General features: G+C 49.1%; 1 protein-coding gene across 1 annotated transcript in view; it reads left to right on the forward strand.

Annotated features, from left to right (window-relative positions):
• Window positions 1-13,460, forward strand: part of TRIM16 (tripartite motif containing 16) — a 105,132-nt gene that overhangs the window by 63,329 nt on the left and 28,343 nt on the right. The window lies entirely within an intron of this gene.

A 13,460-nucleotide genomic window follows, 5' to 3' on the forward strand; every position in this document is an offset into this window, starting at 1 on the left:
GCAAGTCAAGAAAGTGGGTTTGCATTTTGCTCTGCTGGTGCTGAGGTCCATGCTCAGCCTAGGAACACCGGCAATGCCAGACTAGATCTGATAAGTCCATCTAGTCCAGTATCTTCTCTCCCACAGTGGTCAGTATCTGCTGCTTCAGAGGAAGTTGCCAGAAATCCTTCAGTAAAGAGTAAGTAAGTCCTTCAGCCCCATTTACTGAAGGATCCTTCAGTAAATCCTTCACCCCCATTGCTTTGAGGAATCTGATTTCTTCTGGCAGCAAGTTCTGTATTCATGAGCCAGTTGCTGAGAAAATTCTGTCCTCCATGCATGAGTCCAGCTTTTCTGGCTGACCGTTCCAGTGGAATATAGCTGCTGTGGAAGGTCAACTTCAAAGACCTTCATGGGACTGGCTCGAACTGACCTCCTCACCTTGCATGAGCATGAAGACTGAAATCTTCAGTGTCCTGATACCATGCCAGGTCTCAGGTTGCAGGTTCTTGATCCTCCCTGTGTTTTTTGTCCTTGTCCCATGTTATCAGACAGCACATTGCATTACCACTGCCTTGGCATTTTGGTTCCTGGTGACCTTCCAGAGTTTAGCTCACCTCACTCAACTGAAGGATCTTTTTACTGACAGATCTTAATATTCTGTTCCTCCAGAGGTGGTTTGTTGTATTTTTGGCAGAGTGGGGTCATCCCCCATTACTCAGCTGCTGGATAATTCCAGGGCTCTTATCCTTCAGGGGCCTATTTCTTTGAGTTCCAAGATTATGTAGTGTGTGGCAAGCTACTAAACTGGCATGGATTTCCCACTGTCTATCTGCAGAGCATCTCCTTGTGTAGCATCTACTTGGAAACCTCTTCTTAAGGATGGCAAATGTTATTTCAGTAACAGAGTGTGGAGATTTATGGGCTTTGTCAGATTATATTTCAAGCAGGTGTTGAGAGGTTAATAAAAGGTGTCATTTAATATGGCCTTAAAGGATATTTACTATCATTCATGTGCCAACAGAAATAAATATAATCAGAGCCATCTGCAGATCTGCCGTGCTGGAATTATGCATGCAACAGAATCTAGTGACTGACTCACTAGCTAAGCAACCTTGTATAGGAGTCAATGACTGTAATAGCCTTAAATTCTGCCATAGGTAGGATCAATTTAGTGTGTGAATTTGGGTCCTGTGCGTGTGTTCATATGGTTAACATGCCAGTACCCTGCATTCTGTAATGAGGTTGACACACACCGCTGAGGTACCTACCTATCTTGCATGTGAGACAGCCATCAAAATGAAGCTGAGTTATACGAGATACATGGGTCCAGTGAGAAGACACATCACGACAGGCATTCTGAAGGGATCTATTGGTTACCGTTAATTTGGTTACTATTATTCATTTTTTGTACATCAAGAGGGATTTTCACATGCGCTCAGGATTGGCCTACTCTACCCCCACTCCACTATGACCATTCACTTCATTGGGGGCAGAGTTACGCCAATGCTGAGCACTTTTAAAAGTCCCACTCATGCTCTTTATTTGTCAGAGTAGACACTCTGCTGGGAGGTACTGTCCTAGTGGATCGTTATGTCTGGCATCTCCTTGGCCAATCAGGGACCCCGTCAGGTGGAAAGCTGCAGGAGGAGAGCTCTGAAAGCAGGACAAGGGTGTGTCTGAGTGCTGGTAGTGGTGGTGTTACCCCTCCGACCTGAGTGATCACCCCACGTGAAATCCAGGGTGTTACGGGTTGTTCCAGTTAGGAGGAAAACTTGATGATAGTCAGGTATGTTCTGTAGTGCAATCTTGTGTGTTTACAAAGAATGTACGTGCAGTCCTGTTTCCCTGCATACAGGAGGAACCAAAGAACAGGAGAAAGTTTCTTGGCTTACATCCCCATGCCTCTTTAGCCAGCTCCAGACGCAGAAGGAACGTCTCTGGCTTCTCCCAGGGTCACGCACCATGCTTGTCTAGGTTGTCTGTTTCAGGGTATGTCTACATGGCAATAAAAAACCCCACGGCACTGAGTCTCAGAACCAGGGTCAGCTGATTCAGGCTCAGGCTGTGGAGCTAAAAATAGCAATGTGAATGCTTGGGCTGGAGCCTGGGCTCTAGGATCCTCCCTGCTTGCAGGGTCCCAGAGATCAGGCTCCAGCCGAGCCTGAATGTCTACACTACAATTTTATAGCCCCACAGCCTGCGCCCCACAAGTCCGAGTCAGCTGAGCAGGGCCAGCCATGGCCATGCCCCAGGACTTGTATCACAGTGTAAACATGCCATCTGTGTTCTGGCTTCTGCTTCTCTTACACAGTCCCTCCTGCCAGTAATTCACTACCCAGCAAACTCTCCCCCTAGACAGCACGCATTTCTGGGCAGCCTTGGGTTTGTCTTTGTTTTGGGCAGGGACTGTTTTGTTTTGTGCCTGTGTTTTGGGTGTGGAGGCTATTATTTCAGTCACTTCTTTACATTCGTCCTGACTGAAAGGTGGAATTTACATCCAACTTTAAAGAACAAGCTTTAACCCAAGCCCCAACTTAATTTTGTTATTTGCACTGGGACCGTGCCCCCAAAGAATGGGAGAATTCTGGATGTCAGCTGCCCAGTGAGGAGATCGTGGCTCATAATAAACTGTTTCTGTCTCTGCCTAGACCTCTTCTTAGCCCACACAGAGGATTATCTGCCAGTTTTACAAAGTGGCCTATCTGTTCAGTTATCCATGATCCCTGGCGATAGAAGAAGTTTAATCGGTGTTTCCTGACTTCTTTTTGCATTAATTATCATCAGGGATGTATTTTCTATGATTCTCTTAGGACTATAGTCATGGGAAAGGAAAACAATAGCTCGGTATTTCTACATTTCCTGGGTCTGAGGCTAGCACCCTGACCGCTGGCTCATGCTTCCTACTGAGACCTAGGGCCCCCGCATGGTTACACTTCCATGCTGGATATCCTGCCTCTTGCTATTGGAGGACTGGATGAAAAGGCAACCCTCTGTAATCCCTGCACTCCTCCTTCATTGTCCAGGTGTGCAGCAGGGTGCCGAGGGCTGGGTGCTCCATTTCTACGGCACTCCCAGCCCATCACTTTGTCCTCAGTAATCATAGGCTGCAACTGATGTTTGAACCCAAGTATCCTGTCTGGAGCGGAATTCATTTTTGGAAGCAATTGGTCCAAAGTACAAGTTTTAATTTTCAGTGTAACACTAAGGAATGTCTGCAAGGACTGAGCAGGGGATGAGCTAATCTGCCCCTGTATGATGGATTTAAATTCCATCTAAAAGGAGCACATGCAGGAACCCCCCTGGCTCTGCTGCAGCTCCAGCTCGTCAGGCTGCCAGCAAAACAGCACATTAACAGGAAACACAGAAGGTCCATACCGCTTCCGACACGAGGTTAAGGGACAATGAAAATCATTAAGACTCTTGCCCTCGATGCAACAACTTTAATTCCATTATCCTCACACCACTCCTGTGAGGCAGGGCAGGGCTATTATTCCCATTGTGCAACAGGGAAACTGAGGCACAGAGTGTCTAAGCGACTTTGCCCAAGGTCCCACAGGTAGACTGTGACAGAGCAAGGAACTGACCCTACATTTCCTGGGTTTGAGGCTAACACCCTGACCGCTGGCTCATGCTTCCTACTGAGACCTAGGGTCCCCACATGGTTACACTTCCATTACACTTTAATTCCATTCCATTGGCTTGCAGACAAGGGGGATGGCACATGTCGTAGGTGTGTGGCATCACTTTGCCTCAGGGCTATGTGACTTTAAGGACTGTGCAAAGGACTGTTGCATGGATACACAGCAGATCGGTCATGCAGTTCTAACATGGTTCTGTTTTTAGCAAATAACATCAGTGGGGGCATTGCTCATTCACATGCTTATATTCTGCTCCTCAGGATGACTCCTCCCCTTTAGCATGGCCAGTGGAATCAGGAAAACCAGCTGTTCACACCTCGTGATTACTTTCCATGCTTCTTTTATCCACAAGGTGATGGGGCTAATGTATTCCTTAGAGTTACACTGAAAATTAAAACTTGTACTTTGGACCAATTGCTTCCAAAAATGAATTCCGCTCCAGACAGGATACTTGGGTTCAAACGTCAGTTGCAGCCTATGATTACTGAGGACAAAGTGATGGGCTGGGAGTGCCATAGAAATGGAGCGCCCAGCCCTCGGCACCCTGCTGCACACCTGGACAATGAAGGAGGAGTGCAGGGATTACAGAGGGTTGCCTTTTCATCCAGTCCTCCAATAGCAAGAGGCAGGATATCCAGCATGGAAGTGTAACCATGTGGGGGCCCTAGGTCTCAGTAGGAAGCATGAGCCAGCGGTCAGGGTGCTAGCCTCAGATCCAGGAAATGTAGGGTCAGTTCCTTGCTCTGTCACAGTCTACCTTTGGGACCTTGGGCAAAGTCGCTTAGACACTCTGTGCCTCAGTTTCCCTGTTGCACAATGGGAATAATAGCCCTGCCCTGCCTCACAGGAGTGGTGTGAGGATAAATACACTAAAGGCTGTGAGATGCTATGGTAATGTGGGCATATGTGGGGGAAATGGGGTTGAGGCATGGGCAGAGTGGGAGAGGGGGAAGGCCTTAGGCCTGGTCTACACTAGAGTTAGGTCGATTGTAAGCTGCCTTGCATCGACCTAACTATGGGAGTATCCACGCTTACATTTCTCTCCCGCCAATGTAACTGCCCTACTACACAGATTTAGCTCCTCCATCCCATAATGGAATTAAAGTTGTTGCATCGAGGGCAAGAGTCTTAATGATTTTCATTGTCCCTTAACCTCGTGTCGGAAGCGGTATGGACCTTCTGTGTTTCCTGTTAATGTGCTGTTTTGCTGGCAGCCTGACGAGCTGGAGCTGCAACAGAGCCAGGGGGGTTCCTGCATGTGCTCCTTTTAGATGGAATTTAAATCCATCATACAGGGGCAGATTAGCTCATCCCCTGCTCAGTCCCTGCAGACATGATGAAATCCAGCAGCAGATATCCCAGAGCAGGTGATACTCGGGTTAAAGGTATTTCTGACCAGAAATAAAGGAGTAAGTCCAGACCCTTCCTCTGAGGGTGAGGAGACTTCCCAGGATGTAGCACTGCCATGCTTCTGCATAATGGGAATGCTGCACAGGGCGGGGGCGGGGGTGTGTGTGAGGATGCATGTTTGTGGTGTGAAACTCTCTTGGGGGCAGAGCACAGCTTGGTGTGGAGGGAGAAGGAATGGGCTGTGGGGGGGGGGGGGAGTGGGGTTGAGGCATGGGCAGAGTGGGAGAGGGGGAAGGCTCAGAGAATCAGCTGCGCCATGTATCTTCCTGCTGTACCTGCAGGAGGGCTGGCTGCATAAGGCTCATGGAGGTTATCCCAGTCATTGGGCTGAAGTAGCCTCCCTAACTCTCTGTGCTCAGGATGGATTCCTTATCTCCTGGGCATCTGCCCAGTCCTGCTGCTCAGGCTTGTGTCCTGCTCTGGATCTGAGACAAGGATCAGCAAGTTTAAAAATCAGCCCGAGAGATGATGGTGGTGGATATCCCAAATGTGGATGACTGCTTCCCAGTTTTCTTCTCTGCAAATTAAATGTGACATTCAGCAACATGCTACCGGTACCAAATTTAAACTGTACAGGCAATGCAGCATGAGTGCTACTCAGCACCGGGTGCCTAGCACTAGCAGGGATTCTGCATGTGCAAACACCGTGGGCAAAATGGGAAAACGAGACACTGTGGAGAGCAGCAAAGCAAGATGAGGAGGAATCTTCAGAGCAGCAGCAGAACAATCCTCCAGGGGACCTTGTTCCCTCAGCTGCCGCCAGTTTGGAACCTGATGCTGCTACCTGCCCAAACATCGGCAGAGAGTCACTTCCATGGCTCTCATCAGCCTAATATTTACATGATAACCATGTTTGTTTGATCAGTGGACCTTTCTCAGAGGAGTGTTTTTATTACCTCCGTGTGACATGCTGCCGTATCGCTTGATTTCACTCTCACAACCTCTACGTGCCCTGCAGCGAGAAGGACAAACAATTCTGCACTTTTCTTCCATGGAACATCAGGGAAATGTTGACATGGAAATTAACTCTTAGCATGGAGATTAGTGTGGAAATATGTTTCTGTGATTGTTAGTTACAGCACCGATCTGCCAGCGTGGGGAGAATAAACTGAGGCTCCCTAAAGACTTGGACAAGTGGAGGTTATGCCCTAATTATTCTTACTAGAGATGGGCAAGCTCCAAGAGACTTGGAATTTATCAGAATTAATCCAAACCATAAGAGGCAGCATGGTCCAAGGAAGAGGATAAGTCCTTAGACTGTAGACTCCTTGGAGAGGGCATTACTTTGACTGCTACTGCTAATATACAAGGCTGGCTTCCCCATAACTCTTCCAGCAATATGTTTTTCAGTCCTCAGTATTGTGGAGTGATAGGAGATGTTTGCTGGTTTTGCAGAAGGAATCAATGATCTACAAGGGTCCCTACATGTTCCAGTACAATTGTGTTGCCATGGATTTAAATAGACCTTTGAAAGCATGGCTGGTGAAGGGTTTACTGGCTCTTCAGGTTCTGCTGTGTCAGCAGTATTTTGCCTTTTGAACACTTTCCTTCCCTCAGGGGAGTCACTAGCCATTCCACGCCTGTCCTCTCCCTTCATTTCACCTGCTGGGAAGGATGTTTAAGGGGCATAGAACTGGCTGGAAAAGAGTTTTCTCTCCTCTGCTCTCCACCTGTGAAAAATTGACAAAAACAAAAAAATTGTGATTCTTTTAAAGATTTGGGATTTAAATGAAAAACTAGCTGAACATTTTGACTTTTGGTTGCTAGCCCTCCCCTTCCCCTTTTTATTTTAGCTTTTTTTTCCAGTGTAAAGCAGAAAACAAATAAACAAAATTGGAAACTTTTCTTGAATATTACCATTTGATCAAAAAGCTTTTTCTGGCCAAAATAAAGAGAACTCCCTGCTACTGTCCTGGCCCAGTTACCTGGCTGGCTTCACCTTGTGCCTCCCTCCCCGCCCGCCTGGTAATGTTATTGTCCCTATCCTCCGGGGGTACGTCCCAGAGCTTGAACACCAGTGCTCTAGCATGTGGGTTACACCATCTTGACTCTTAGCCCACTTGAGACTCACAGTCCAACCGTTTCTGCAGTTCAGTCAAGCAAGTTACCTACAATGTGCCATGCAAGAGCCAACGTGCTATGAGATAAACGGGCATTTATTCTTGCTATTGAAATACAAGTACGTCCACCAAGCAGAAATACTACCATTTTCTAATGAAAACCAAGGCATTGTCCTTAGAGCTGGTCAGTGACTGGAAAATCAACACACGAATAGTGGCCTGAGCCTTTCAAAGGAGTTCTGCTACCTTTCCCCCTCCCCCTCCCTTCCCCTAAATACATAAAACATGCTCCCAGAACTCTCGCTCTCACCAGGCTGGTAGCAGGTGAGCAGCGCTGAGGGGCTGGCGAATACAAACACCTTGGGAGCAACTGTGGGTTACAAATGTGTAGCACAGGGCATGTTTACAGTATTTGCCATTCTGGGCTCTTCAGTAGCTGTAATAAAGCGACTCTGTTAATCTTTAACCCCCGGCACAGTGGGGTGGTGAGAATAGATCATGTAAAGGGTATTTTTACAAAGCCTTCCAACTGAACACCAGGCCCATTTAGTAGGGTTTCAATAAACGGCCTTTAAAAACCCTTAAAAACCTCTCTCCGTCTCTGCAATAATAATCCACAGCTGCCCTCCTCATACAGCAGCTGGGAGTGACAGGTTACCCTGTAAACCAGCTGAGGTTTGGCTCAGATAAGAGCCCAGAGGCTCAGATTAGGCATGGGTCTGTGTGAACACCAGATTCAGTATCTCTTTCCCCCCCCCCATCCCCCATCTGACATGGGGGGCTTTGAATCCAGCAAAACCAGGTCCCCTCCCTGTAAAACCAGGTCTCGAATGTGTATGTCCTGGGACTGGCTAGCCCCTCCTGCTGCTCACCCTGCTGCAGCTATGCTCTATTTTTAGTGCGCTGACTTGATCATTGCCAGTGTGGGAATGTTTGCTCGAGCTGGAATTGACACCTCCAGTGCAAAGTGCAGATAGCCTTAGTCTGGCAGGCTAATACCATGAAAACAGCCTTTCCTGGCTCCTTTAGCAGATCTAGATTAAGTACTTATGGGGCTCCCGTTCCTGTAGTAGCTGAGCACCTCACACTTTAATGTATTTATCCTCACAACACCCTTTGTGAGGTAGGGCAGTGCTGTTATCTGCATTGTACAGGTGGGGAACTGAGGCACAGAGAACAAGTGTCTTGCCTGGGGTCACACAGGAAGTCTGTGGCAGAACAAGGAAATCAGCTAGGGCCCTTCCAGGTCTCAAGGTAATGCCTCCCCCTAGCCACAGTGAAATGGATGAATGGATTTTGTCTAAAGACTTCAGCACTACGTTTTGGTTTCAGTTCTTGTTTAGGGTGGAGACTGAGTTTAATCCCACTGAGATGACCAGTTCGGTACCTGAGTTGCTTGACTGCAGACCATGATGAGAACCAGGAGATAGGTGTGTTTACTTTACTGTTAATGCCCCAACTTTTTTTTTTTAAATTTAATTTCATTTTATTGCATTCAAGATAAACAAAATGAGGACACGTTCCCATGGGAATCAGAAACTAGCCATTGCTAATGTCACTTTATGACCGACAGAACAGCACAGCCAGCTAGTGAATCCCTTCTTGGCACTCTTCTGCTAGAAGGAGGCCGCATAGTGGTAAAGGCCATGGTGTTGTCTTGCTGTGCCCTGCAGAGGAAGGCTGAGTTTGCACCAGTGGGGCTGGCCTCATGTTGGGGTGTGTTGAGGAGGAAGCAGAGGGGGTCCCCACTTTTTTGAGCATGTGGGGTGACAGCTGTAGACAAGCTCTGCACCTTTGTGGGTTCACTCCTAAGTGGATGACATGAGGAGGTGTGGGCATGACCAGAAAGCTGGACTCGAGCATAGGAGCACAAGGTGTGGGGAGAAAACACTAGGGTGGTATGCCAGAGTGCCAAGGCTGAGCATTGAAGCACTTAAGGTGCATGCCAGTGCACCAAAGAAAAAGTGCACTCCTGCACTGAGGCAAGGGCTTCACACTCTGAGCACCCACAGAGCCATTTAACAGAGTGAGGACACAGAAAGGAGAAGTGGGGAAGAGATGCTAGGGCTAAAGTAATGGGAGATCTGGACTTTTGCCCCCCGCAGCCAAGAAGGAGCCGACTAGAACATTGAGAGGGTGGAATTTGTACCTGGTAGACAGGTAGGGTGCGGCATGCACAAGCCTCCGCAGTAAGGAGCCTAACATGCACCCTACTCCACACTACATCTGCCCTCAGGAGTTAAAATCTTAGCACTCAGGGAGTTTCCCTGTTGTGGGCTTGGAAGCTAAGAACCAAGAGTGAGAATCCTGCCAGACGAGGTCGTTAGAGAAAATCTTTTCTGTGGTTTAGTGTGTGGGGAGCCAAAAATTAGTACTTGGATTGAGGCTCTTCAAAGGCACTTCTTGAACCATTCTGCTCAGCAGCTGTGCTGGGTCATGTGCCCTGCAGAGCGCCCATCTCTAATTAGCATGAGCTGGGTCCTTGTGGCTAAGACTGAAGATGCCTGGTGTAAATGATGTGCTGCCCAGCAGGGTGGGATCTCGGGCTGAGTGTATTAGGGAGGGACCTGAGCTGGTCTTTAGATGTCAGGCAGAGCAGTAGAGTTAAGTGAATTCAAGGAGACTGGTTGGGATTCAGAGGTGGTGGTGGTGGGGTAACTACTGTGTTTTCCTTTTCAAAAGGTGAGTGGGTGGGGCAGGTACTAGGAGACAGTTCATCCCCTCTAGGTCTCAGTCCACGGGTTGGCTGCGGCTGGCAGCAAGTGGGGGTTGTTACCATGTTCCGTGACACAGTTAGAGGAGCCGGTGGTCTCAGTCCCCCTTTAATTAATAGGGCGATGTGAGGGCAGGAAGGACACCTGCCCTTACTGTCCCAGTTCTGAGGGATAAACAGGGGCTCCAGATCCATCACGCTGGCACCTTTCACCAGCACAAAAATCACGGTGAAGGGCCTGGCTACACTTGCAGATGTAGAGCGCTTTGGGTTAAACCAGCCTTCGTGGAGCGCAGTAGGGAAAGCGCTGCAGTCTGTCCACACTGACAGCTTCAAGCACACTGGCGTGGCCACATTTGCGGCACTTGCAGCGGCATTGGGAGCGGTGCATTATGGGCAGCTATCCCAGCATGCAAGTGGCTGCAACGTGCTTTTCAAATGGGGTGGGATGGGGTGGAGTGTGACAGGGAGAGTGCTGTGTGTATGTGAAGGGAGAGAGAGTGTGTTTTTGGGGGGCTGAGAGCATGTCAGCATGCTGTCTTGTAAATTCAGACAGCAGCAGACCCCCCCTCGCCCACTCCGCCTCTCTCTCTCACACACAGCATTCCACACTAAGGGTTGCTTTGTCTCGGAGCAGATAAGCAGTCGCTGTCAGAAACGGAACTTTCAAAGGGCATTTCTGCATTCCTACAGCCGATTCCAAACAATGACAAGAGTGGCCACTTGACTTAAGGGGATTATGGGACGTTTCCGGAGGCTGATCAGAGCACAGTAAAGCAACATCTCATTCGCACTGGCGCCACGGCGCTCCAGCGAGGGCGCAGCAAACATTATTCCACTCACCGAGGTGGAGTACCAGCAGCGCTGTAGCTGCGGAGTCAGAGTGCTCTACGTTTCTTGCCAGTGTGGACGGGTAGTGAGCTAGTGCGCCCTTTATTGCGCTGTAACTCGCAAGTGTAGCCAAGCCCTGAGCCGTAAAGCTGGGAGCTGAGCTATTTGGGACACCCTCAATGAGTCCCTAGGAATGGCTTGGTATAGTCAATGCCACTCCCCTCACAGCTTCCCTCACACCCAGTTGCAGCAGTTCAACCACTTGTCACGTAGTTATTGCAAAATCCAAATGAGTGTAAACACCAGCTCCCCTCCCCCTGTGTTCCTTCTACAGGTGTTTGGGGAAGACACTGCCCCACACATTCTAGCAAGTCAATGCCTCAGGGACATACACAGGGCAGCCCCAACCTGTTCAGTGTGAAATACAATCTCCTTTCATCTGGGGATAACTTGCTCTCCCACCTCTTGGCCTGAGGCCTGGGTGGGGCTGCAGGAGGTTAATAGACTGTTACTGCTGACAGTAATGAAGAGATGACAGAGATGTCTGGAATCATCGTTCTCCTGGGTGGTGACAGACCTGGTTTGGGGGTGGGCGGGGTGGCAGGTGGGGGAATAGAAACAGGTTTCCAAATCAAAGCACAGACACAATCTGTTGGGAGAAGAAACATGGGGCTGTTCTCACTGTCCTACTCCAGTTTATCTCCATATGCCCTGTACTAGTGAATTACATCTTACCTGCTTTGCTGCCATTGAGGCTGTCTGATACAGCTCCTTCTGCTGCCATTGGTGGGGTAGTTTGGAACAGCATGTCCACAGTGCAACTGGTGGGTGCAGCTCAGTGTCCCTTCTAGGTAATATTATTAGTAATGAACAGTATTGGAGACATATATGGAGCTTTCCAGTACTACAGGGACCCATGTCACAGGTCACCTGGCACCCCAGCTAGGTGCTGCGGTGCTCAGCCTTGGCATTCAGGACTCTCTGGCACACAGTCCTGGCATTTCCTCCAGCCCTTTCTCAGTGCTCCTCTGCTTGCATCCAGCTTTCTGGGGTTTTGGCACCCAGGTTTGGCTCTTGGCTGCGGCTCAGAATCCAGTTCTTCAGCACACCTAGCCTCATCACCTGCTTGAACCAGCGGCTCTCTCCTCTACCCACAGGAGAGAGCTGGCAGCAGGGCATTCCTCCCCCCCCAAGTCTGCCATAGCGTGGCTGTTTGAATGTGCTGGACTGCTTTTCCTGGGGCATGCTGGGTGGTGGCTGAGAGGAAAGCTGAGGTGACTGCTCGAGTGTGGGGTGCTCAGGGAGGCAGGCTACCAGATGGGAAAGATGGTGAAATTGGGTAGGGATTTGAGGAGCGATACCAAGGACAGGCATGCTGCCCAAAGCAGAAGAGGGGGCATAGAATAGGCCTGGGTTCAGCAGTGGGGGAGGGGCATAATAGGATCCATGTGGAGAAGGACTTGGGCAGAGCTCAGGAAGTACCAGCTAAGTTCCAATCTTCCATTCTTGCCCCCATAGGATTTCAGTAGCACACAGCAGCCCAAACAGAAGGTTAGAGACCATCTAAGGGAGTGTCCTCTTGCAGGTCCTTTTCACGCAGTGAGCTCCATTGCCCATCCTCCTCTGAAGGATCCCAGCATCCTCGATAGATATTCTACACTCCTTCCTTAAACCTCACATTGGTCTAGCTGCAGACGGTCTGCTCTCAAGTCTGCTGGAGGGGGCCTCAGGCCCATCACCTACAAGATGAGGCCTCTACTGCCACAGCACTCTGAAGGAACAACGAACTAGGGATCCTGAATCCAGAGTCGTCCCCCCGCCCCCACCCGCAAGCCGAGTAGGGTTGCCAACTTTGGTTGGCTTAATGCCTGGAGATTTCATCACATGACATAATCTTTAATTAAAGATTAATCTTTAATTCCTGCAGGGTTGGCAACCATACCCCAGAGACCATCAGGTTAGATCCCCTCGTGACAGGCCATTTAAAATGGGGATGCTCTCATAGTTCCAGTGCTCACTCAGCACTTGGACTGGGAGTGTGCCAATGTAGCAATGCAGGCCTCTAGCTTGTATATCTTGCCTTACAGAGCGGGCTTGGTCCAAGGAACAATGCTGGGGGCCTTTGTAGGTGAAGCTGAGCGTGACAGGGCTGCTTGCTTTCCTAAGCATTGATGTACCGGCTGGTCTGAGTCATTATATCCTGGCCCTAAATCCCAAGAGGTATTTCTGTTTCACACCCTGAATCCCCTGCTGTTTGCTTGCTGTTACCTTGGCCGTCAGCAATGCTGCTCATGATTCCCTGTGTCTCCCTGGCTCACAGCCGGTCTGTGTAGCCGGCCTAAGACATGCTGTGTTGTTCCCATTGAGCCTAAAGGGGAACATAAATGTTTTTGCCTCAGTATGTCTCAATTAAAATATATAGAGATAGGGTGAGTGAAGTAATCTGTTTTAGTGGACCAGCTTCTGGTGGTGAGAGAGACAAGCTTTTGAGCTACACAGAGCTCTTCTTCAGGTCTCAAAAGCTAGTCTCCTTCACCAACAGAAGTGGGTCCAGCAAAAGATATTACCTCACCCACCTTGTCTCTCTTATAGCATGGGACCAACACAGCTGCAACAATACTGAAATCAATTGAAACATGGAATTTACCTTTCGATAGCTCCTTTCTTCCAGGGAGAGGGATGGTGCCCTCTAACCTAGCCTGGCAGTGATTTACCATTGGATGCAGGGATGTAAGCTGGTCTCAGTCTCCAGAATAACAGAAAAGCGTTGTTTGCTATGGAGGCCACACCTGAACATCTCAGAGGCTTTCCTTCCTCTCTTCCCCT

This window comes from Natator depressus, chromosome 14 (assembly GCF_965152275.1).
Source record: "Natator depressus isolate rNatDep1 chromosome 14, rNatDep2.hap1, whole genome shotgun sequence".
NCBI lineage: Eukaryota > Metazoa > Chordata > Testudines > Cheloniidae > Natator > Natator depressus.